Source organism: Andrena cerasifolii, chromosome 8, assembly GCF_050908995.1.
Source record: "Andrena cerasifolii isolate SP2316 chromosome 8, iyAndCera1_principal, whole genome shotgun sequence".
NCBI classification, from domain to species: Eukaryota; Metazoa; Arthropoda; class Insecta; order Hymenoptera; family Andrenidae; genus Andrena; species Andrena cerasifolii.
Window position 1 is genome coordinate 13314768 of NC_135125.1, and position 23552 is coordinate 13338319.

The window sequence follows — 23552 nt, forward strand, 5'->3', positions numbered from 1 at the left end:
AGGAACTTTCAGGGTTAAATTTGATTCGTGGATTCCCCGAATTTTTAGAATAATTCTTTTTCAATTTTTCTTCCTGCAGTTAGCCTCAAAGCTTTGATTGATAATTAGCTTCCTTCAATTATCCTTAAATGCCTCAAGCTTTCTCTCGGTATCTTGCACGTGATTAAATATAAAAACCAAGATAACCAATAAATATCCAGTAAAAATACCAACTGTAAAGTGGCATTGCACAGATTACAGAAAACGTGGCCCAATACTAATATTAGTATCTACCTACCAAAAAATCAGAGACAAGACGAAACTTGGAGCTCCATCTGCTCGCGGAATTATAAGTAGCGTCTCCCACGCTTTTAACACATCATTGCGCACAGCGTGGACCACCTGTGCCGATGCAAAATTACCGGTAACTAGCGCACTCACCGTTGTTAGAAAGTGGGATTAATGGCAGACGCGCGAAATTATTCAGCAGGGTGGATTGTCTCGCTGGTAACGATTGAATGCAGGAGCAGAATTCCCGCTTTGCTAATGGTTCCGTGTTTGTCGATGGGTTCGCCCTCATTCCAGCGTTTCGTTTAAACGCCCAATGAAACGAAACACGTCTGTTCGTTTTGTGAAGAGATCCGCGCAGTCGGTTTAGCGCGCGCGAAGTGGCGTGTCGATCTGGCGATGCGAAGGCGGCCACGAGTGCCACTCGACCTGGCTTTTACGGGGAGAAATGGGTAACTTTGCTTTTTGCAGGACTCGTTAAACTTGCCCCAGATTTCGAGTGCTATCTGAATCGCACACGGTAGTTAGCTCCTCGAATCCCGAGCAATTTCTGCGTCGATAGCTGCGGGATATACCTCGATCCACGCTGATGACGTTACCGATTCACGTGGCACGTATTCCTCCCAGAAACGTCAAAATATAAATCCAAATGGTCTGCTGATTGAAGAGTTGAAATGGTAAACTATGTCAAAAAAAAATAACCAGTAACTTCTTCAGTGGAAAGAATAATTTATTATAACTGTGTGATATTTATTATATAGAATAATTTATTTTAACTGTCAGGGCTATCGCAAGATAGAGCTAAAATCGTAAGTGCCAACATCACTGTGGTGAAAACGATGAAAGTACCAGCAATCTTCGCGGCCGTAATCTTTTTATTTCCCTATAAATCTGTAAAGGTGGTATACGCTGAAAGTCCATAGCGATAACCACTCGAGTTCGGATAAACGTAAGTAAATGATGTAAGTGACAAGATGAACAGACATGCGCTTTTTGTTTCTACTAAAAATTTTAACTACTGGCACTTACGTCGTTTACCGTTTCAACTCCTCGATTTCCTTAACACTTTGAGCAGTGCGCGGTTGTAAAAGTCGCGAAGCTCCAGAAAATATCGACGCGAAGACACACCGACGTCAGTCGATGCTTTAAGCTTAATAAAAGTGGAAGAATTCTTAATAAATCTTCCAAAATTGCATTCCAATCATTACGTAACCATTAAGTGGACACACGTTTAATTATTATCTTTCTAAATGACTATCACAGATTATTATCCCAGAATCCATACACTATTCAGATGGCTGATCATTTCTATCTCCACGTCAGAGTTTTATTTCTCTATATTTTACTGTCTCCAATATTTCCACTTTGCTTGCGACAGAAACTCTGCGACCGATAGATTTACAGAAGCAAAGTGTCTGTTTAGTCGGGTGACAGGTTGTGTTCCTGACACGATCTTAATTTTCTACATTTTAGTCCTTCGCGAAGCCGTACCCCACTTTCTGATCTAGTTTTATTAAGTTTCGCGCGAAGGGGGGTTGCACGACGAAGTTCTAGGAAACGTTACGTTCGTTGTGTAACTTTTGCTCGTATGGAAATTAGCTGTTGGCATCGACCCCGAGGAAGCGTCACGACGATTTCATTGATGCAACTTCGAATAGAGAACTGAAGCCACAGTTACAGCTCTCCCGTGGAAACGGAGTCGAGTTGTTCGCGAAACTCACTAGAATAACGTGCTTGAGTTTTTGGTTCTACGTAACTCCTGGTTCAAACAATGGAACTTTATTCACCTATTATTACCCATATGATACATCAGGGTGTGATAATACGATGGAGATGGAAAAATAGAGAACAATGGACCGTTAAATAATATGGAAAAATTAGTTGCATTGGGTGTTGAGATTGAGAAACTTCCATCTGTCTGGGAATTGTACGAGAATGTTGTCTGCGTATCATAATTTTTGTGTCTTTTCATATTTATTTGTGATTGGAGATAACATTCATTTAACGCCACGTTCGTTCACTCGTGTTGAGAGAAGTACATAACCATGTCTAGTAGAGTAATTTACGTTCAGTGTACTTGCTTCTAATTATTTCGAGTAGGTACATAGTAGGAAGCACTTAGAACCAAAGGAACGCAAGTGACATTTTTGAAAATTTTGAATCAAGAGCAGAAACGATTAGTTAAATAATTAAATATAATGTTGGCACTTACTATATTAGTAACATTAAATATAACTTAATTTTCATAGAGACTTTACGAGGAATTTTTTTAACACATTTCAATTCCAAACTGAATTTCCTATTATCTATTCCAAATTAAAATTATTCGTTATTTCGGTATTTAAATTATTGTCCATTAATTGCGAACAACTTGGCGAAAGGATAAAAAGAAAGTAAAGCAGCCTTGTACCAAGAGTATGTTCAAACATTTAATTCGTTTATAATTTATGTAATTCAGTTCAAGCCGCTTTATTAACTTTCAGAGGGTAAGAGATAAACCATGAAACGGTAATTGAGATATCTTACTCGACACGAGAGTCCTCGATCCACACCCTGTTTCTGCGAGGCTTTCGCAAGAATCTTTTCGAGCACCTTTCTCCAGGTGCTAAAATTATCCGTGCCGTCGTAAAAATACCCATCCTCGATCCCCTCATCTCGCCAAACGTGCTCGATCTTAGTTCCGCGAAGGGCCACACGAAACGTGTCCCATCTCTTCAATTTAATTTTGTCTCTCCCACGTCTGGTTGATTCTTTTTTCAAACGTCTAAGCTCCACCCAGCAAGGAGAATCCATCACGTTTTCTATCAATTATCTACTGTGACGTGAAAGTGGAGAACACCTAATTAAGAATTCTAACGCGACGAATTACTTCCTGGAAGACGTTGGCATCAAAATTCAAGGTAACGAAGCTTCATTAGTACCCTATTGCATAATAGTGCATCACGTGTGCAGCCTGCATTTGTGATAGCAGCAACCTCGGCCTTTAACAGCTCATTGTGACATCAGCCACAAGGTGACCATCTCATGCAAAGTATTATTTCGCAGTAAACGCTACAAACAATTTAGTCATATTTTCAGGGGGAAAAATAAGATTTTGTAATCTTCATGTTGCAAGAATGAGTTCTTATTCTAAACATGTATATTCAGATAGGGTAAGTCTTCTTGATTAAAATAACCGAAGAAGAATTCATAGATAGATCTTGTTCTCCCAAAAATGGGCAAAAAGTACTAAACTTTAACGACTTGAATTTTGTAAAAAAATTCAAAACCTACAAAACGATGACTTAAACTCCCCCTAATTTCACGTGGACTACATCATCCTCCAGTTTCATCAAAATCCCTCGCATCGTTTGCAGAAAATGATCTACTTCTCATTACATTTTCGCGAAAAATTGACGTGTCTTGCTCAATCCTTGTGGAAGTTTATGCGTTCCTCACATAAGATCACTTCTGATAATTTCCCACGTTTTGCGTACCCTAATAAGCACCGTAAACCCCGAAGAATCGCCAGTATCTTCCCTTTCAAAACAAAGCCTAGATCGAGCAAAATGCACCCTCCACTCCTGACACATTTTCACCCCGAGCATCGCCCTTGGCCACGACACAAGCTTCCCTCGCTCTAATGACCGCCAAACGGCCAAGTTTCGACCATTTGCGATGCAGGGTGCCTTCCAGCAGCGTCGCGACGCTCGCTCGATCCCACCACCCAGCGAATTCGTCTGAGATTCGCGACGCCCGATTCTCCCCGTACGATATTGTCACTAGGAGCCTCGGCGACCCGATGAGCATTGTTAACCCGTATTTATGACGCGGCATGGCCAGCAGCCAGGTTAATGCGCCAAAGTTACGTGGTCCTGTGTTGTCGTCCGTTGATGCGGGCGCACAGAAGTGCATCGGGGCCAGGCGTGCGCGCGTGCACGCGCCACGCGTGTATGTAGGTCGCCACGCAGGCGAGAGGCATTTTGGAAACGTGAATCGTGCATATTTCATCGTGCACACATTACGGGGCACCTCGAGCTACTCCTGGGTCGCAAGGTCCGCCCAACTCAAGAGGAATCTATCTCGACGACCTGTGACACCTGGAAAGCATTACGATCGCCATTAATCACTCATGGCTCTGGAAGAGTGTCGTTGAAAGCGGAAAAGCCCTTTGGAACGAGTGGAAATTTGGGGTACGTGGGTAGGGAAGAGTTGGAGGGAAATTTTTTGGGTATTGAGTCTCCTGAAGCTTAACTGGAAGTTTCTTGTGGGAGATCTTATAATGTATTATAGTTTCTTTGGTTTGAAGGGCAATGCAGGGATAAGGGGGAATTTTAAGTGCAACGAGCTTTTCACCGTGAAGATTTTGGTATTTGGTTCACTTTGTCTAATTTATGTCCGTAGATGAACAACGAATGTGTGTTATCCAATAAGTGGTTTGGAATTGAAGGTATTTGAATTGGCAGATGTATTTTCTGATAAATCAGGTCCCACGAGTTTCCTTGTACCTTGTTTCTGTATTTTTTTAAACTTGAGGAGCCCAATCGAAGCAGTCACATGCGATAATACTGTTTTACAGGAAAACAAGTTTTAGGGAAAATAATTTTCTCAGGAAATTTGATGGATCGAAAAACAGAAAATCTATATAGATGTGGTATGTGTCCCTTTTCCACTGAGCTCCTCATTTCTGTAATAATCCCTGCGGTTCACAGGTTCGACATTATGAAATCTTGGTATCTGTCAATTATTCTGAAGCTGTCCACTGTATTAAGCACGTGGTTATAGGAAATGCATGTCTCTATGGACGTGACCTCTCGAATTCGCATAAATATTTAACGATGTTTTTAGCTGAAAAGAGTATTCGCAAAAGCAGTCGTGAGCCAGAGTAATATCTCATGGGAAAGGGCTCCCAAGTGCATCGAGGTGTTGAATTTTCTTCTCGCGTCTACCATCGCCTGGTCGTTTGCCTCGATTTTCATCGCTCCTTTATTCGCGTTGCTCCATTTACACCGAACTCACGTTGCCCTATCGAGTTTCCACCTTGTTTCATCTATATTCCGCTCGCGGAGGCATCAAACGCGAAGGTAATTTCGTAGGTGTCAACGGGTCAAGTGCTGAAGCAATGGCGAACCAGCAGGAAGAGAGCACTTAGCGTAGAATAATAAGGAACCTCGTTACGGTAACAACGAACGGCTGAGTCCGCAGAAAATGTCGTCTAATCGCGGAGAGGAAGTCACGGTTAATTGCATCTGTTTCTGTTTACCATTGTTAATGAGATTCGGTGTGAAACTCTCCGCGCGGTATCATCGCTGCGGTAATTGGGAAGCGGGTTAATTAAATTAATTACGCCTATGGCAGGATGATTCGCCATTTCTCTTCCGACGATCGGGGAAAACGGAGACTAAAAACGTTTAAGGAGAAGAAAAGAGATTCCAAGGTACACCGAAATTCGTGTCGTAAAGGCAAGGACAACAGCTTTATCGCAAACATGCAGCGGGTATTAATAAAAATCAAGGACGATTTGCCTGAATCGATTTTATTTATAAACGACGAGGAAGGTTTACATAAACTCTTGTCCTTGAGTAAATTTCCTTTTTTTAGTCCCAGCCAATCTTCGAAATATGTATCATGGGATGTGCAAGTAAACAGTTTACATCGTGCGGTTGGCTACTTTAACGCGAGAGGAGATATCTTCCTCCGCAATTTTCCCTTCCGAATGAAAGTTGCATCTCCACGTATTCTGAATCTTTAGAAATCACCTGATTTTATAATAACGTCCCAGTATAAAATAACAGATTCTGACCTCTATGATCGCATTAAATTGGGCATCAGAATTTCGGTATGTTAATGTATATGCGGTTAAAAAACGCTGTTATAAAACAGTTCGTTTAATCTTCCGCGACAATTGCATCGCTCGAAGCCAACGCTAAAGCAGCGTCCTCCATTTTCATTAACTGCCTGCACGCCACATTCGTACCCAAGGATCCGTTTCACGTAAACCAACACGTTCGCCTAAGAGATATTCAGTTACAGTGTAAAAAAGAACGGGCGGATCGTGAAAGCGTTCGAGAAGTTTTTGTTCTGTCATCTCCCTTTATGCCCTGCTCCTTCGAGAATAAAAGCACAATAACCGGGCTGGCGTGCAAGAAGCGCGACGTGGAAAGCGTGCAAAGCCCCTCTCCGGCGAAACCGTGCTCGCCGAACGGCCCCGTGTGTCTGCCCTGTCGAAGTTGGCTGCCATTTCGCGGAAAACTCTTTCTCTGTAAGATGGAAGTTCTACGTACGCGTTGTCAGTAATTCTCGACGAGCCGTGGGTTTGGAGGTGGCGCGCGGTGGTGTCACGGAGTAAACATATTTTCGCATGTAGCCCCCATTACCCTCGCCGCTTCCCGCGCCCTTTCAGCCGGAGGAGATTGCGCGGGCAATCTTCAGAAATTGCGCAACTTCGGGGCGAGGATTCTTCTTGCATGGTCCCGCGCCATTTATCAGCGGCATCGATGCGCGATCCGCCGGTATCGTTTCGCTTTATCGCGGCGGCGACCGATTTGGCCGCCGTTCCACGGTTTTTCTGCGGCCTCTTGCGGGGAGACAGGCTGCAGCCCGTGTGATTTAGAAACGATTTTTACCCGTTGCATTTTGCCCCGCGGTTTTTGCGTTTTCGCTTGCACGTGGCCTGATTCGTTTTGCTCGACCGTGGAGCGAGGAAAAACGGAGGGAAACGAAACGTGAACGGATTGGAATTAAAACTGTTGTCCATACTGATTTTTTTTAGAGTCACAGGAAAGTCGAATTTTTGTAGGTATATTTAGGTATCGCTGGGCATCGCGGTTTTAAATATCTAATTGTATCTGTAGGCGAAAAAGAGAACCTCGGGTGATGGGACACTTAGCCAAGATCTGCGGATTCTCTGTGCACTGGCTAGCCGCGTTACCAATTCTCCCAACGCTGACTCTCTTATGAGACAGTTTTTCTAAACTGTACAAGTAACTGTCTACCGAAAGCAACAGAGCACCACCTATGTGCCAATCGCTTCACAGGCCGTTTTTCTTCTGACTGCATTGTGTCCTCGTGCGGATGAAAGTCGATGGGTTTCGAGGAAGACATTATACAGTGACACATAGGTACGTTGTGTGTAATCACAGCAATGGGTTACTGGTTTACAACCCAAATTGAAACTGAGAATCTGAGAAACGATTACAGACGAACCCTTTCCTTCTCACAGGTTCTATTCACCACTTACATTCCCATCTACAGTCCTCATGCCCGTTCTTCATTGCATTAATCCACAGAACGCTCTCGCTTTCGTCTTTGCGCAAACCCGAATGCCACCAGAAAAAAAAGAAGGTAACAGCCACCTTCGAAGGCCGCAATCGCTTGCGCCCATAATCCAGCTACATCCACCGCGTAATACTTCCCTCGAAACGCCTCAACCTTCCCCTGGGACATCGCTCTCTATCGCGGACGATTCCGAGGAGAGTTGCGTGGATCGATTAAACCGAGGCATCCCCCGTGTAATCATCGGATTTTGATCTTGACCTTTTGCAGCGAGATTCCTCCGTGAATGGCAAAGCGCGGATGGGGCCTGGCCAGTGGTGCAGGCCTCTTTAATGCCCGGCCAACGAAACGGGCGACTATGATAGCCATTGCGCCAGCAGCCGCTAAAAATAATGCGCGCTATAACCATAACGCGGCGCTCTCTCACGCGCGGCGCGCCTGGCGCACTGTCGGAAAACGGCTGGAAACGAGCAAAAGGAGGTGACAAGGGGAGACGGAGGGGCGTTAAGTCGGTTGCTGGGTAAAGTGCAGGCCACGGTAAGAGATAAATGCCGTCTGCTCCGCTTGCCATCGCCGTGCGAGTCCGCGAGCGCCTCCCTCTCTGTTTGCCCGCGCGAACGGAGGAAGGCCGAATTAACGCAAATGTAAATATTCGCAGCTGCCATTCGCGGGGTTCGCACGCGAGCCAGGGGAGAGAAATTGCTGCGATTAACGTCTTCCTCGGCAGTCGGAGAGGGACGACGCCCTCCCTCGGGCCCCGAGGACGCTTTTCCCTCGATAAAAATCGCGAATACCCCATCCGAGCCGCGACCAGTTCCCTTACCCGTGGCTTTACAAATCGCGCCTCCGTCCCGCGCCCAACCTCGCCGCGATTTCTGCCCCTCTAATTAATAGGGAAGCGATTTTCCCGCGAACGGCCGTACGTTCCGCGCGCCATGCCCGCCGGCTTGGTTTTATCCGAATTTCGCGGGGCACCACCGGCTCCCGGGGATCGAGTGAATTTTTTACAAGCCATAAAATTTTATATCCCCCGATATAGCGGCGAGATCGGCGAGCTGTCGCACGGGGCTTCTGATTTTTCGCTTTGTAATTGGCGTTTTATCGCGTGCCCGGTGCGCTGCCCGGTTAAACGCGTTTGACCTCGTTGGCAGTGTTTCTTGCGAACGTGGTACGGACTGCACGCGTGGAATTGCATTTTAAATGTTATAATCGGGACGGTGTAACGATGCTTTGAATACTTGGAGAGGTGGTGTTTATCCTGCGATGGGTTAATCTCGGGAGGGATGTCATGATTTCAGTGTTCGAACCGATTTTCAGGAAATATTGGTCACTTTGTTGAATCAGCATAAAATTTTAAACATGTTCGGTTTATTCTGGTAAAATAAATAATATCAGTATTAAATAGTTTTAATAGATGTTTGAAGAGTTCTTGTAGAAAACGCTGTAAGTGCCAAAATTAAAAGAAAAATATCGGAAAATGTTCTATGTGCCAATGGTAATACTATAGTATATAATTTTAATGCAATTTTCCTGTGTAAATAAGTTACTAATAGTGCTAAAAGATGGAACCGCTAGTAGGTGCGTGCAACGCTATTTCTGTAGAAAAATATCTAAAAGCCTATTAAGCGGTAGGTAAACGAGATTGGCACTTACAGTGGTTGCAAATTTAAAGGAATCGCACATTCAGGTTTCAGTTTTTCAGATTTTCTACATATACAATTCTTTTTTTCATGAATTTGGATTGTATTAATGCAAAAAATGGAAGTTTTTGTAATGTATTTCAGTTATTGCATTCTGAAACATATTTAGCAATCAAAACAAATCAAATTTCGTAACTAATTTAAAGTCAGGTACCTAAGTTTTTTCTTTCTCCTGAAAAAAATTAATTTTGGCATTTACAGTGTGTTCTACTACTTAGGAGTGCACACAAGGGATTACGCTATCTATATATGTAGAATTGTGAAAGGAAAAATACAGATAACATTCTCCAGTGCTCTTTAATAGTTCAAAATTTTAACTAATTCTTTGTCAAGTCAATTATTAATCCTTCTACACGAACGCGTTAAACAATATACTAAAATGTTTTACGTAAAGTGGACGGTGTCTTCTCGCGTCACCGTTTGTCTCGTTTTATATAAATTTCCGTGGCTGATAGTTTCCCCGGCGACCTATGGGGTCCAGGGGAGCCTCCAGCTGAGAAGCAAACGCGAGGGCTCGTGCCGTTTCTTCTTCCCAAGATCCCCCAAGTCCTCCTAGTCCCTTCGTTACGTCCGCGCTTCTTCCAACGGTCCCGGTGTTCTCGTTTTGCTGGCTTTCCTCCTCGCGAGCGCCTCGTCGACCAGACGACTTGGCGCGCGCCACTTTATGTCCCCGAGAAGTTACGATTGCCTTCCTGAACCCGCGGAGTTTCGCCTCGACTCGACTTTCCTCGTGCAACGGGGGCACAGACATCGTTTCCCTATCATAAAGTTATAATTTCGGACAAGGGGGCGGTCGTGGATCAGAGCAGAGACGCTGCGCGTAAATTTGCCGATCGTTTTATTCTGCGCATTATCGTCGGGGACGTCAAGATCAGATAATCTGCGCGAATCGTATGTACACGGAGGAGGTCGGACGCGTGCCAAGACTTTATTCGAGGCAATTTATCTGACGCGCTACTTTCCGTCATCTTTTATCAGGGAGGATTTTTAATTCAGCTCCCATGGTGTCATTTTGTGTGTACCCGCGTTATTTTGACGCAGTATGCACGTTGAACCAAAGGAGTCATTAAGCAGTCGTTACTTCGGAAATTATTAGGTTTAGAAAAGTCAATTCTCGTCAGTAGGGCAAACTGCACTAATGCTTGCACTGCGCTAATCATTGGCACTCCTGATTAAAAAGCCAAACATTAAGAAGTGCAAGCTTAAAAAGTACTTTTTACAATTTCTTATTTTTCTGCCATTAAAACACTGCAAAGCCCAGTAGTCGAACTACACGTTTTACATCTGGCAACACCACAAAGTGGGACAAAGGGCTCGGTTTTAGGCGTTTTCTTAAAATTTTGATAAGGTGTAGCTAAGTATATTTTGTCGCTTTATAACTAAGTAATAGATTGAAATACAGATTTACTAAGTGTCGTGGGTATTTAGTAGTGAATGAAATAGTCTGTTTAAACACTTTAAGCTTCGTTTTTAACCACATATGTTTTTCTATATAACTTCAAATTTTAGGGTGCCAATGATTGTACTTTTATGCCTATTCTTGTTTTTCATTGAATATTTTCAAAGTAAAAGACTTAATAGGTACTCAAGATGTTTTATTTTAATGAGAAATCCATAATCATAGATAATAACTGAAAATTAAGACCATATAAAAACTTCACAAAAAAAATATAGACATTCCAATTGGGATTTCCGCTTGCCAATCATTATACAGTTCACCCTACTTTGGAATTAATTAAACGGCCCACAGACGGTGCGATATATCGTGCAACTAGTTATATGTACACCATAAGTCGCTTCGACCGTTTGAAAAACAGTTGCAACGTTTGTGGCGCTGTTGTAGAATCTATAGTGTGACGTCCGTGGGCAAAAGTGAATCGATCTGTCGTTGCAACTGTCTGTTCAACACGTCGTAGGTACAACGAGTTTTACGATAAATCGCATTGTCTGTGTTCCGTTTTCGAGTTTCTTATTACTCAGTCAACTATAACGACGACCAAATCTATATAAAGCATAAGTCGATACAACTTTCGATATCATTCGACAACGCTATCGCCCGAAATGAGTGTGAAAATATCACCCTCGAGCCGCCGCGTAATTAATCAATCAAACACGCGATCGTCGCAGCTACTTTAAAATCCTACTCCAACTGTAATCAATGAAAATCTAGATAAAACGATCGCCTGGCATTTATTCGAACGCTCAGCCCCGCTTCCGGTTCCCTGAAAATACGTCAGAAATCAGCTGATCTGTATCGCAAACCGTCACCGCGCCGCCAGCGCCGTGGTCGCAGTCACGGCGGCGGCGCGAAACGCTTTCCACCTCCTACGTTCACCGAGGCAGAGACTTCGCGCAGTCCAGTTTCGGTGTTCCTGCGCGACGGTACGAAGCGACCGCGGTGACCCGTGTCGGTGCTGGTCGCACTTGAACCGTGCATCGTCGCGAGTGAAACGAGTGTCGCGTACCGAGTAAGTGGGGAAGTGCAGCGCGACAACGAGCAACGTTCGGTGACTGTCGCGCGCAGAGAAAGAGGAAATCGGTAATAAGTCGCGTTGGAAACGAGCGGTCCCAAGACCGGAGTCGGTTGAGGTCCGGTGACAATTGGGTTCCGTCCTGTTCCGCGTTCGTAGTGCACGCCGTGGTTCCTGTCCGATCTTGGGGTCGATTAGGTTTCGTGGGCGCCGGTTTGCACGCCGATCGACGAGGCTTGTTGGCGCGCGGTCCGATCGCGAGACAGGGAAGGAGGGACGTGGTGAACGGCAGAGGGATCGCGACAGACGGTGCCTGTGGAGGAAAACAGACAAAAGGGATTCGAATGTGTGCGCGCGTACGCGTCTCCTTTGACGGGAAGATGCTGAACGATGGCCTCGAGATTCGCCGCGTGCCTGCCTCGATTTACCCGTGAACCCCGCTGGCCCGTGATCGGCGATCTTCCATGAAGTAAATGTAAGTCTCCATGTTTCGTTAACCGCGAAATTTCGTGCCGCGTGCACGCGGATTGTTACGCCGGCGTGTGTTGTCGCGCGTTACGTGACGCTGCTTTTCAAACGCCTCGATTCGAGGAACGACAAGGTTCTAGGTGTGTACCATAATATTGCCCAAGGTTAAAGCTTTTGCTTGGCCCGTGGTTGAATGTAAGAGTGGATGATAGGACTCGTTGAATCGTCACTGTTTTGGGGATAGGATTCTAGGTTTTGTGTGGACTTCGCGTATCTGGGGATTGGTAATAGATCGTGTAACAGGAAGCGGCTTCCGTGCGTGTTTGGACCTGCCAACATGGCGGCGGGAATATTCAAATTTAGATCTTTGACTCGGGTTTCGTTTGTTAGTGAGGTATTTGATATTTTGTTTTCGCGATGGTTGGGTTTTTAGCTTGGTTGTTTTGAAATTGTTTTCTGTAAGAATTATGGTGGGAAATTAAATGGGGAGCAATATATAGGTAGTACAATTTGTGAAATATGTGATATTAAACATTTATGTTCAGTGTAGTTTAGAATATGTATTAAATATTTATTTTTAATATGATTTCGTGTATCTTTGATAGAAAGAAATACTTAATTTAAATAATTTAAGTAATATTAAACGGGTAATATTAAAATTTTGTATTGATTAAGTATTCTCTGATTTTGCCTTCATTTTTAAATAATGTTTAATATTAAAATTTTATAATGATTTTTCAAGACCCGTGGCTTTCATCTGGTAATTATCAGGTATCAGATCATCGTTGATCAAAGTTTCGTTATGCAGCTAATTAAAATTATTTACACTTAATAAGCCTTATTATGTTTGTATTTACTTTTTTTTAACAATTTAGTTGTGAATTTAATGTTGATTTATATATAGAATATTAAATTATAATCAGTTTATATACAAAAATACGATAGTCAAGCAAATATTTAATCACGCTCACCAACCCCTCGCTTGTTTAAGTTCTTATATTTTCCATTTCTGTTAAACAAGTATTAATGTTTGATACTGAAATCAAATAATTCTGAATATCCTCTTTCTGTCATCCATATTTTGAACGAAAATGGATTCTGCGTGATTTTCTCTTGTTAATTAACGCAGCCAACCATCCAGCATGAAATTGCATATATATCGTATTTGAAATTTTTCCATCATTAGACAAGCAAACGCCGCTATGAATTTTTTAATCTGCAAAAAGGTTGTTTCGTTAGCTATACATATTCGTCAATATTTCTGACACAAACTCGTTGCAACGAGGATAAAAATTCAAACAGTTGCGATTGTCGCTGACACTGTTCCATACCAAACGAAATAAATTCTCGTGGAAACAAAATAAAAACGATCCCCATAGACCATATCACAGGTCTGTAAATCGAACTCGACATTTTTCCGTTTAAAAAAATTATCACTATAAAATTCCCCATCAATAGAAGTATCCTTTTATTACAACGTGTGGACATTTCAATTGAAACACCAGGAAGAGAATATCATTAAAAAAAATTTCAATTGGTAGAAAAATCATTTTACAAGCTACAAAGACCAGAAAAGTTCCAGTACCTAGTGAATAAAAATTAAAACTCTACTTACAGCATTGCTCAGAAGGCACTTTAAAATATAAACGATAACAAAAATACTATAACGTAGGTAAATACCTCTGTGTATCAGAATAATAGGACTCCTCACAATCTGAGTGGTATCAGCACAACGACAAAAGCTTACCATTAATTATAATGCTAGCCGTTTATTTATATCAGTCAGTTTATACCAATTTCAATTCTTGGTGTAATTGATCTATGAAAGTATGCTCAGAAGAATGCTACAAAGAATAGAAGTTCTGAAATAATGAATATGATTATTCTTATTTTGATTAATTTAGTTACTGTTAGTGAATGAAATCCTTGAAATGTTCTTTCTCGAATAACATCTCGTACCAACTTAAAAGCTACTAAGCCAGTCCAATACTTTTTTGCAACAAACTTCCCTTGTCGATCTCTTTCAAATATCCCAACTACCCGTAGATTTTCAAAACCCACCAAAACAGCATGTTGCAAATAGGATAGAACTCTTTGACTAGCATATCCTTCTCAGTGATAAATCTGAAATCCAATTGATTTCTTAGGCTTCCGGAATGTAAATAGTATATCCAAATCGTAAAATCACCCATACGTTGGCAACGGCCATTAAGGTGTTGAAATAAAAAGCTTCAAATAGCATTATAAACCTCCTTTCGACCATCACTGTGAATGAAGAATTCATTGTAAAAGCAGCATTAGCTCTGCACCGTGGAAGCGAAGTCCAAAGGCGATCCTGGTAATGGACGCCATTGATAGGTGGACGATTTAGCAGCCGGAGAATCGTGCATTGCTGCACGAGCCTCGTATATGCCGCAAAGAAGCCTCGGTTTTTTTGCCACGACGATCTTTTCTACCACCGGATTAGGCCGAGACAGTATTTTCTGCCCGAGCTTCGTCTCACGGCGTATGAAAGTGAAAACCTGTTATTCTCTATCGTTTCGTCCCCTACCCGTATTTGGTCACCGAACGAGATCGTCTTGGCGCGCTTGTTTTAGGGGCTCGATCGATTTTTACTCCCATCTGGCGATTTCTTGCCGGGGCACCTCGCCACGAACGGTCGATCGATCGATCGTTAACGGTTTTATCCGTCGGGCATATTGATCCCATTGTCAGCGAATGGGAATGCGTCGTTGTTAGGGGGGCACTTTAGAAGAAGCTTGCCGGTATCATTAACCCTTTCGTAGTTGAACAAAGTGGAGAGGCGTGTGAAGGGACGGGGTCGAAGATCGGTTGGATTTTTGGTAAAAAATATTTGAGAAAGAGTAGGTACGCTTTGTATTACGTGGCTTTTAATGGGGATTGGTTAGGAGAGTGTGCCATGGAAGGGTTGATGATAATTGGTTTGTTGTCGATAGTAACTGTGGGGAAGTTTTTGATGATTTTAGAAGTGAATTTTTCGATTTTTTGGCAGAGGTAGAATACAAGGTTATGCGTTGGAGGGGTTGTAGATTGTGGTTGTTATCAGTAGTATATTTTGGTTATTAAAGTAAACTAGTTAATTACGAACTGACGAAATTATTCAAGCCAGAATATTCTATAACCAGCGGTGTTTAAATACGTAATAATTTTACCAGCGGTAGTTTTTCCACGGCTATTTTTCTTCAAGGTTACTTGGCTCGCTCGTAACTGATAAGAGTAAACATTTCGTGTTGCCGCGAAATACCATTCAGCTGGCGTGACCCACAATGAGGACATGCAAGGTTGGGAAGCACAATGCGCTACATATTCTGGATATAATAAATATTGAATCTCCTTCTTCAAATTAATTAGCAAATGTGTTGGAAGATGTGAATACAACGCGTATAATTATTTAACACTGTAGTTCCTGCATTGGGTTTTAATTTTCTAGTCTAGGATATACAGAAGCATAAATTGTTATAAAGTAATATGATTCCTTCGACTCGAATGAAAGTCCACGCAACAAGTACTTTGACTCAGTCTTCAACTTTTTCTATTCAAAGTCCTCAACTTTTTCTATTCAAAGTCCTCAACTTTTTCTATTCAAAGTCCTCAACTTTTTCTATTCAAAGTCCTCAACTTTTTCTATTCAAAGTCTTCATCTTCCTCAATTCGAAGTCTTCAACTCATTCACACCAATCAAATTAGTCTATTTTCTCTCGATTCTTATAGCTAGAGGAATATTTTTGTCGAAGCAACAATAACTCCGAAAATCACAATTCTATCTTAGAACTCCCTCGCTGTATGCATCCGGTAGGGACAAATTAACTGGTTCAGGAAGAGGGACGGAATTTATCGCTGTAGAACAGATAAAAGGATATCGCTCTCGCGCAACCTCGCACCTGTTTGCACCGCAGAGTGATCAGGCGCTTTGGCGAAAGGAAGTGTTTCCTAGTCTTCTCAAAGGAGGCGTCTGTCCGTCGGTTTTGTTGTTACACGTGTGCTGGATCCCGTTTCTCCAGGGCACTTTGCTCTATATATCCGACGCATAATTTATCATTCAGCGAAGCTGTTATCATAGCCTAGGATGTATCGATGCTTTTTTCCTGCCGACTGGCTATTTAGAGCGTGATATTCCCCTCCGCCATTTAGAGCACAACGGGACCAGACTGTTGTTAAGAAAATATTCCACGATCGTACTTTGACCCTTTAGGGACTGAGCAGGTTTAAATAATAATCCATTGCCTTATAACGAATCATACTCATGGTGCTCATTATATCTCCTTTGTTCGAACACACGTTGCTACTTAACTGAATCCAATAAAAAAAGGAGCAGTTAGAGAATTATTATGCAGTCATTGATGTGTTAATGGAATTTTTAATTATTCATAAATTATTAGTTAACGTGTCTATTTTTTTCTTGTATTTAATTTCACTGTAACGCTTACGAGCTTTAGAAAACTCGTAAGGCGAGGGTCCTTAATGGTGCTTTGATGATGAGGGTTTTGCAGCTGTGAGTGCACAGATGAATATTACCTTATCTGTTTTAAAATTTGTTTAGTTTGATGAAAGGTAATATGAGGATGGGAGATCTGGTTCTTTTTTTGTGGGTTCTAAATAACATTCCAACAAGGATTCTTGTACAATTGAAAGTAGTCAACTAGTAAATTAGAGCTGCTTTAAATAATTATTAAAATGTTAAAATATATTACACTTTTAGATTGATGTATATTTTTTAAATTTTGAAAGTAATCTCCATATACAATTTTCTTAATGATTCAGTAGCTTCGACATTCCAATATCCATAGAATAATTTAGATACCAATGAGGATATAAAAGTGTATAAATTATTTAGATATCTATCTCCAAACGCTACCATTTGATTTCACCAAGAAATCATTTGTCATTGTCACATATTTCGATTTTCTAGTTCTAATTCGAATTTCCCCTCCCTTTTTCTTCCACTCCAAATGGTTTTCCGTTGTGTCGTCAAGATCGGGAATAGAAGGACAGCCTCGTCTCGCATAGCAAAGTATCGTTGCTCGATTTTGAGAGTCGAGTTACCAGTGTATCACTGACGTGTGATTAATCGCACGGAGAATCTGATTACAACGTACGTTAGGTAAGATCGGCTCGTAGGATTGTCTTCTATTTGTCTGATGGGTATAAACGCATCAGCTGATTCGATCCGTGCACGTGCAGCTAGATAGAAAAGTCTCTGGCAAACTTCTGTAAAACGATGATTTCTGTACTTATATCAGGGAACATTCCAGCCACAACTTACAGTTACTATTCACATATGTAGCCAATTAATTGGGAGATCTTAGTCATTTGTAACATTTAAAATAGATTTTAGCCTCTTATTCTCGTACCTACCCTCCTATTTTTAATTCGACCAACAAATATTAATTGCTCTACAAAATGCAGCGGCAATGCTTACTATTATTTATTCTATCTACCTATTTGATTCTTTATACGAATAAGATTCTGCCTATCACTGGGTATATCTCAAATACTGATACAAGTGTTGACACAACTGCCGCCAGAAATCGCTCATCAATTCCAAGAACTCGAAACAAAACGATTTCCCTCGCCCACCGCCAAAGGGCCCGTTTGCTCCGCAGTAGCGATTATAATCAACAGGATCAATTCGTCGAATTCGTCGCACACCCATCGTGACCTCCTGAATCACGATCGACTCAGCCCCAGCACGTTCATCGAGTTTCATTTTCCACTGTCTCGAGACGCGCACTGAAATAGACTTCTCCTTTATATCGTGGTTGTACAAAGAAAATCGACTGTCCATTTTTTCTAAAATTCATATTTTACTTTACTATTTGACTTCTCTTAAAACTTAGTTTAATGGATTTAGCGGATTTTCCTTGCCCGCCCACGATATGCACTCGAGAGCACTCCAGTGTACAGCGAGTCTGGTCACCAAAAACGCCGAGAGCAACTCACGCACCTGGGTTTTCGTGGACACCTCCCTTTTCCCCATTTTTCCCCTCGTTTCGCTGCCCCCCTTTTTGGGCCAGCACCTTTACGAACCGAGGCAGCAGGTGCGAATCCCTCGACGCACGGAATTCGAGTCACGCATCAGCAGGTGCGACGTCGAACGGTTTTTAACCGGACGAACTTTGCATCGCTGTCGTTTGTCCGTTTCGGCGGGAAAGCCCACAGATTTCTCAGTGTCTGGTTCCGTTTGATTGGACGCGGAGTTGCGCCCTTATCGATGGCTATTTGGGTTGGAAATCGATGGGCGAAATTGGAAAGATAGCGAGGTAGAAAATCGATTACCTGGAGGGAACTGTGGGAAGGTTATCTCGTGTCCATGATGCTGGGGAAGGTATAGACGAAGATAAATGGAGTTGGACCTTCTTTTCTGGTTGTCTCTGGCTCCACGGGGTGAATTTTCCATGGTTATTACCGTGGAATTTTGGGCGACAGAGAGTTATTGGGGAATTGTGAAAGGGATATGGTAGAAATTACTTTTGGGGCGAGTTTGATCTTTTGTGAGATACCTACTTCCGATGTTTTGGGTATGGCTGGAATTATTTTCTGTTATCTCTTGGAAAATTGTAAGTATTACATTACACATAAAGCACATAATAAATTGCAATGTGAATCTTGTAGACGTGTGTTATTGTTATCGTCCAATATTGTAAATAGAATAAACAGTCGAATACTTTTGAATATTATGACTCTAGAATGTTGTTCTTCTTATAGAAGAATAGAAGACTATTATAGAAGAATATTGTTTTATTATAATAATATTGTACGTATTCAAAAATATCTTCCAATATTATAACTCTAGAATATTGTCTTTCTTATAGAAGAATTTTATAGAAGAATATTCTTCTATTATAATATTTTTCTTATCCAAAATATATTTGAATATTATAACTCTAGTGGTCTATCAACTACTGTAGAATTTAGTCACAGGTTTGTCTAAAACTCTATACAATAAACATTTAATAGGTAATAGACACAGTAGGTGATTTTCATTAGATTTGAGACTCGAAAATAGACTGTAATATATTTCTTGAATTTTCGATTCGCACAAAGACTTTATCTTCCTCGCCCAGTAGTTATAACTTGTATTTATCCGAGCAAGAGATTATTATGGATGTTGCGAGGAAAATATTACGCGCCGATATCCCAGTATTTTCTCCTAAATACCCGAGCAACTTTCAATAGGGTTGGTTATTGGCCCTCCAATGTCGTTATTAAAATCAGTGGCAATTCACTCGGCATGAATGAGATTCGTTTTCAGGCTTACCTAATGACTACGCTTGTTAATTGCACAGGACCGGCTTCGTTGTTTGAAAGTCCGATACAATGGCCTGCGTTATGCTCGTTTCGTTTCGTTTCGTTTCACTCGTGTAATAATTGTTTCCGGACAAAATGGATTATAGAATTCGGACATTTTCGAAATTGTTCGGCTGTATCTGTCGACTGTGTTGCCGGATAAATTGCGTAAAAATTTGGTTACCGAATTACAGAGAGGAGAAGAATTTTCGAATGGGAAATAGGTAGTTGGAGTTTTTTTTTATAACTATTGTACTTGGGTAATAATACACATTTTATTTCACAAGTCCAGTTCTTTGTTATATACATTTTAGTAGTGGAACAGCCGTTCTCTTCCAATGATTCTAATTTGCATTCTAAAGTTATGGTGTGTTTGTGAATATAAATATTATTGTGGTCATTAGATCCATTATTATGAATTTTATATTAGACAGTGTCATTTCAACGATTATCGTTAAAGAAGAAAAATATACAAACGTACTAACTAGAACCTTGTCGTTACATCTGCCCTAGTACTCGCAAGAAAGTACTCAACTCTTTCAAATAACTTAATCACAAATTAATTGAATGCATTGCTTACCTTGGATCTACCTGGACCAAAGCAACGAGCTCAAATCTTTCAGTTATTCCATGAATACTAACCACCCCCTGCAGTTCTAAGAACTCGAGTTTTTACAGTTTTAATGAAAACTTTATAAATATCAATATTTCTAATTTAATTGTGCCATTCCCAATCCTTTCAGAATTTCATAGAATATGAAACATTGCAAAAGATTCGAGCTGGCTTGATTCAAGTACGTCAAACTGTATTATGTCTATTCGAAGAAATTGAATCCCCCAAATCAATATAAAATGCGATAGACCAGTTTCGATGAAATGAGTACCACTCACTCCCCACGTGAATATTTCGAGCGCTGGGGCAGGGCGTTTCTTTGAAACAGCGACGAGCGTTTCTCGCGGTTGGTTTCGGTGTGAGGAGCATAAATGAACCCTTTTGTCACCGACTCCGGTCGCAGGAGCGTCCTCCGAACGGCGCGTAATGCACATTAACATTAACTCTGCGTACACGATCCTCGCAGCATGCTCCATTCATCTGTGGAACGGCTTTGTGAGGACGAGGAACGTCTGAAGTACTCGCGAGGCGGCCGCGCGCCTTCAGGGAAGCGAAAAATAGTGTCCAGTGACGTAAAGCGCCGCTGGCGAGGATCCTTGACTCCGAAACTCTAGTCTGGCAAGGCTACCACACAGGGACCAGGTAAATCTTGCATTTCCTAATCGCGAGCGTTCTCCAAGCGACATGGCGCCGACTGACCCCAACGAATTCTCCACCCTCGCGATTCTACACAGACCTTCCGCGAGCACTCTGCTCTTCCTTGGGAAATTAATACGACTGGCGCACGATTAACACGTTTGCTACCGCGTATCACAGACTGGTCTGAAAACATTTATCGCATCACTCTCAAATTTACGTAATAGCAAAATTTTCATAGCAGTAGATAATATTGGATATCTAATAGATGTCCAAGTCTCTAAATAATAAATTTCCATGCATTCGTGTTTATGTGTATAAACTTTGAAAGACTAATTTTAATCGGAAGCAATAAGAATTTGCAGTAACGGAGTATAATATTCTTGAAACAGCTGAGAAGTTAATAAAGTAGAACTTTGTTTTCTTTTTCCGCAAACGAAGCCTCGTATGCAGGAAATTATTCTAAATTTCTGACTTTATTTATTAATATAAAATCACCCCTATTATTGATTAAATCGTGAATTACGAAGCACCATGTAAAACCTTTAGATCTTGTAACTGAAATGGAGGTAACGTTAGTTTAGGTCGATATCGCGTGCATTAACTTCAATACAGTTAGTAATGGATAGCTGGTTGCGATTCAATTAACTCTAAAATCAGTTATCTCGAAGTTTAATTAGCAGGATTACAATTTTCTGCTTTTGACGTTGGGAACATTTTGTAGCGCCGTAGTTTCTGATTATTAAATGATTCACGGCTTCCCGCCTCAGTTATTAACTTTATGAATTATATTCTAGCGTGGGATGATTTGATTCCCATTACTGATCGAAACATTAATTAATAGCTAGAAGCTAACGATAGATCAGCCTGTTCGCTACAGTCATCTGCAATATACATTTTCCACTTGACTGGCTTCAATTTAAATTCTAAGTTGACATTTAATTATTGCAAGCTTGGGGAAACCTTGCATCCTTCGCAATGACGATTTCCATAAAATTTGCAATTTGAAACAATCCTTAAAAAATATTACTCTTCAGAATTATAATCAGTGTGGAAACTTCCCGATATTGTTTCTCGAACTTATCTTCCATCCAAAGCACAAACTTGCCCCAGTTTTTCAACGGACTTCAGTATTGAAACGGTTGCTAGAAGGTTCTGAGAAAGTTTTTGCACGCTGCCCGACTTATTGCACGTACAGATGAAAACTTAACTTGCCGTTTCATCGTAACGTCGATGCTCAAAGGATTGTTAGTCGAGCATTGTGCCCCTGCACAATATCTCGTTTAGAAAGTTCTGGAATTGTTACGAATTTCGTTGCACGATGCAAATAAAATATTAAGATTTGTGTTGAGAAAAGCGTCAATATTCAGGGATCTATTAATTAAGCGCTGCGATTTAGAAGCCATCAAAGAGGTTCTTTGACGTCATCGATTTATTGCGTGTCCAGGCGTAAGGTCAATTCAAGAACGCGGGAAATTTCGATTCGTGACGCTGGCTGACCGAGAAAATGCCAATCAACGTTCTTTGAAAAACGTTCCTCCATATTAAAAATTCCGTCTAGGAATAGTTCAGTTGGAAAACCCGCTTATCGTCGCACAACTTTCTCTCCTTCGCATTTAGCGCATCCAGGCATAAATTTAAATGGGACGAGCGTTGATTAAAGTTTCTCGATGGATATTAATTGTCACGAGCCTCGGGCTAAGTGGACCATTTAAAATAATTGTGGTATTTCAAGATACTTTCTTTGCTTCACTTTTCTGCGATGAGGGAAGATCCACGTTGCTCGTGGTCAGCCACTGACAAAAGGGCTATCCGTGTCTCATTAACAGTGGCGTTAGCCTATTGCAATTAATTGTTCTTGGTGAACCTGGAATGAATGAAGATAAAGCGACGTTCGTCATGTTGGAAGTTTAGCGAAGAAAACGTGTAATTTGATTACTTTTCATGGGACTTAACATTGGTTCTTACAATTAGTACTGGTTAATCATTTTTCTAAGAACTATATACTATTAACCAAAATTACAGATAATATAATAATCATAAATCATAATAAACACACATGTGCAAGGTACAAATTCTAATATAATCTATCAAATCATTTAATTTTTAGTTTTCAATTAAATCCAGGTGACATAAATTATACTAATTTTTAAACCTCCAATTAAATTTTAATATAATCCGTCGAATAATCATTTAATTTTTAGTTTTCAATCACACCTGACATAAATTATATTAATTTTTAAACCTTCAATTAAACCTAACCAGTGAATATGCAGTCTGCGCAGATTTTGTAAAAGTCAAATTGACGTGAAGTTGATTGAATAATTTCTTAATAACTTTTCAAATAAACTCCTGTACAAAGTACCCCTCTCTCCACAAAATAAAAACCCTCGGCGCGAAAACACGCCGACGCCAGTGACGCAATCATAATCACCCGTCCCACTGTTACTTTTTCCGTTCAGAAAATTCGTGAAATTTCTTCTGGTCTTACATCACTGGCCCGCGGACGTCGCCTGTGAACGATGACACGGGGCCAGTGGTTAATTGTTAATAGCTCTATCCGTGCTCCACTTACCCCATTAAACTTGTTCCCGCATTATCGTGGTCGGTTCGAACGACCAACCAATTACGCCCCAGTCGTTAGTCGTCCGGACTGCTACGTCGTGGATGGCCAAACGTGAGATTGCACCCTCCAGGTATTTTCCCCGTGAAACTCGCCGCTGCATCCTACCCGCTATCAAGTGCACGCTGGAAAGGAAGCCTGTGCAACAATTACGCGGACGACGGAGTTATTAGTGCGTCAATCATCCGACGTTTCCTCGGCGAGTCGTGCGT

General features: G+C 41.4%; 1 protein-coding gene across 11 annotated transcripts in view; it reads left to right on the top strand.

The window, feature by feature from the left end:
* Window positions 1–23552, top strand: part of Raskol (Ras GTPase-activating protein raskol) — a 365041-nt gene that overhangs the window by 196898 nt on the left and 144591 nt on the right. For 2 of the 11 annotated variants that reach the window (XM_076819090.1, XM_076819093.1), the window contains exons 1-2: window positions 11569–12167; window positions 20548–20723. The exons of 7 other annotated variants lie outside the window; for them this stretch is intronic. The gene's annotated coding sequence lies outside the window, so the exon portion shown is untranslated. Of the gene's footprint in view, window positions 1–11568; window positions 12168–20547; window positions 20724–23552 lie in introns of those variants that run through there. 2 more of the 11 variants (XM_076819091.1, XM_076819094.1) reach the window with 2 other exon arrangements.